The following is a 3,804-nucleotide window of genomic DNA, read 5'->3' as shown; positions in this document are numbered from 1 at the left end:
AATAAAAAGGTCTAAATTTTGCCATTTTTCGAAAATTTTACTGCGGGGGGACCAAAGGATTTTTTTCAAAAAATGGCAAAAATGTCCACTTTTTAAAATTCAATAATTATGCTATAATATTGCAATTTATGCACATATATTGTGTTAACATCATCTTATGGAGCCATAAAAACTAGTTATGTCCAAAAATAAAAGGGTCATAATTTGAACATTTTTCGAAAATTTCACTGCGGGGGACCGAAGAAATTTGTCAATAAAATGTCAAAAATATCCATTTTTAAACTTCAATAATCATGCTATAATATTGCCATTTATGCACATTATATTGTGTTAACATCATCTTATAGAGCCATAGTAACTAGTTGTGTCAAAAAATAAAAGTGTCTAAATTTTGCCATTTTTCGAAAATTTCACTGCGGGGGACCAAAGAATTTTTTCGAAAAAAGTCCAAAATTTAGACCCTTTTATTTTTTAACATCATCTTATGGAGCCATAAAAATTAGTTATGTCAAAAAATAAAAGGGTCAGAATTTGACAATTTTTCGAAAATTTCACTGCGGGGGACCGAAGGAATTTTTTCAAAAAATGTCAAAAATTTCTACTTTTTTAACTTCAATAATTATGCTTTAATATTGCCATTTATGTACATATTTTGTGGTAACATCATCTTATAGAGCCATAGTAACTAGCTATGTCAAAAAATAAAAGGGTCTAAACTTTGTCATTTTTCGAAAATTACACTGCGGGGGACCAAAGAATTTTTTTAGAAAAATGGCAAAAATTTCCACGTTTTAACTTTCGATAATTATGCTATAATATTGCCATTGATGCACATATATAGTGTTAACATCATCTTATAGAACCATAGTAACTAGTTCTGTCAAAAAATAAAAGGGTCGAAATTTGACCATTTTTACGAAAAGTTTACGGCGAGGGAAAAAAGAAATTTTGTAGAAATATTGCAAAAAATGTCCACTTTATAAAATTCAATAATTATGCTATAATATTACAATTTATGCACATATATTGTGTTAACATCACCTTTGGAGCAATAAAAACTAGTTATGTCAACAAAAAAAAGGGTCAGAATTTGACAATTTTTCGAAAATGTCACTGCGGGGGACCATAGGATTTTTTTCAAAAAATGTCCACTTTTTAAACTTCAATAATTATTTCATAATATTGCCATTTATGCACATATATTGTTGTAACATCATCTTATAGAGCCATAATAACTAGTTGTGTAAAAAAATAAAAAGGTCTAAATTTTGCTATTTTTTGAAAATTTCACTGCGGGGGACCAAAGGATTTTTTTCGAAAAATGGCAAAAATGTCCACTTTTTAAAATTCGATAACTATGCTATAATATTGTCATTTATGCACATTTATTTTGATAACATCATCTTATAGAGCCGTAGTAACTAGTTATGTCAAAAAATAAAAAGGGTCGAAATTTGACCATTTTTTTTTAAAATTTCACTGCGGGGGACCGAAAGAATTTTTTTTAAAAATGTCAAAAATTTCCTCTTTTTAAACTTCAATAATTATGTTATAATATTGCCATTTATGCACATATATTGTTGTAACATCATCTTATAGAGCCATAGTAACTAGTTGTGTAATAAAATAAAAAGGTCTAAATTTTGCCATTTTTCGAAAATTTCACTGCGGGGGACCAAAGGAATTTTTTCGAAAAATGGCAAAAATGTCCACTTTTTGAAATTCGATAACTATGCTATAATATTGTCATGTATGCACATATATTGTTTTAACATCATCTTATGGAGCCATAAAAACTAGTTATGTCAAAAAATAAAAGGGTTAGAATTGGACAATTTTTCGAAAATTTCACTGCGGGGGACCGAAGGAATTTTTTCAAAAAATGTCAAGAATTTCCACTTTTTAAACTTCAATAATTATGTTATAATATTGCCATTTATGCACATATATTGTTGTAACATCATCTTATCCGTCTCACAATGGACTTTTTTCTGCCTGTGTGAGCGCACAATGGCATTTCAACTGCTTGTGTGAGATCTCAATGGCATGCGTGCTGCCGCCATGAGAGCACATTGGCAGCTGTCCTGCGTGTGTGAGGCCCTTTGGCATTTACCAGCTGGCATTTACCTGCTTGGACCATGGCATCGGACCTGCTTGAGTTGAGCGGTGTGGCAAATTTCGATCGCGTTTGCTATACGTCGCCAACATTATGATTTCTCTTTGGCCTTTACCTGCCGACTTTCAGGCTCTGCATCAACTTTATTTTTGTAAAAGTAAATAAACAAAGAGTCCGATCTTCCTTTCGATGCGAAGATATTAAAATTGAGTTGGGTTTTTTTAGTAAGAGGTAAGAAAAATACATCTATTTTCTGATTACAAATCATACTGACTGCTAGGCCTAGGCTAATAAAGTACGTTTTAGGTTAGGCCTATCATAGCGAAGATGGTATATAGAATAGGCCTAGGCTAGCCTACTAGGACCAGGTCTGGGAAGCTAGGTTAGGCGCCTACCTAGCACAGGCCTTAATTTAGGGTGCCTGTCCTAAGCCTAGGCTGGCTAACTAGCTTTGCCTATGTAGTAATGCATGCTTAATTATTTTTCCTTGTTTTTATTTACAGGAATTCAATATATTTATATACTGCCTGACCAAGTTGCTGAGAATTTATGAAATGCCAAACAAAGTACCCTATGCATACACACATAGGCCTATTATTAGCGACATTATTTAAAATAAATAATGTAATGTTAAATTATATAGGCTAGGCTTATATGTATACTGTATATTAAAAATTGTGTAGGCTACTACTGAATACTTATTTATATTATTTTAATATATCCAAAAATAAACGGATTCATAAGTACAAAATTCAATTTCTGCCAAGAACTAGGCTACTACACACTAAATGAAATTATTTTTAAAATTGGATTAATTTTGTTATGAATTATGGTTGTGTTCCTGTGTGCAAATGTTGAATAAATCATTTGTTTAAAATTAAGTATTCTCATGTATAGGTCTTACAATGATCTAGTTCAAATGTTTTCTGACATAAATTTTTTTAATTGTAATATTTCAGCATTTAATGTCATTTTAAATATATAGGCCTATGCCTAAATCTGTACTCAAATTGGAGAGAGTATTTTTATGGCAATCTTGTACACTGGTGGGTCTGGAATAAATTAAAATAGTAAATTAATGTAATATATTATTGCATGAACATTCATTTTTGTTGGTACAAACTCTGAATTGGTAATTAAAAAGCAATCAAAGTAGGCTGAAGTCATTTTTTGCTGTATTTTCAATAATCCAGGCAGTAATTGTTATATCAACTTGAATTTGTAATTAAAAACAAAATAAGCATTTTGAAGCAAATTTAGATTTATTCTTGTGTTTAAAAGAGTCTGTTGTATGGTATTATTAGTTTAGGAGTCATTGCCACTTTTGCCTTGTACTATTATTTATTATTTTGAAAGAATTGTAGGTAAAACGTAATCATGATGACGTTTACCATGCAGCTGATAGACAAGAAGAAACAACTCCACCCATGTGATAAAGTCGATCTCCACGCTCAACCATCCGCTTTAACGTGCAACCAATAAATTTCAATCTTCTTATCTGTAGCTATATATACATCCTTTGATAAATCAACAGTTTTGTTTTTATTTTATTTAGAAATTGGATATGATCAGGTGTAGGCCTACAAATAATTAGAGATGTTAATTCAATATATTTTTTAAAACTTTATTTCTTCAATAATTCTTCTTGATTAATCACAAATAGCAATATACCGTAATTGAATCAAAAA

Source organism: Antedon bifida, chromosome 7, assembly GCF_963402885.1.
Source record: "Antedon bifida chromosome 7, ecAntBifi1.1, whole genome shotgun sequence".
Lineage (NCBI taxonomy): Eukaryota > Metazoa > Echinodermata > Crinoidea > Comatulida > Antedonidae > Antedon > Antedon bifida.
The sequence above is the reverse complement of the archived record's forward strand: the minus strand, read 5'-3'. Positions refer to the sequence as shown.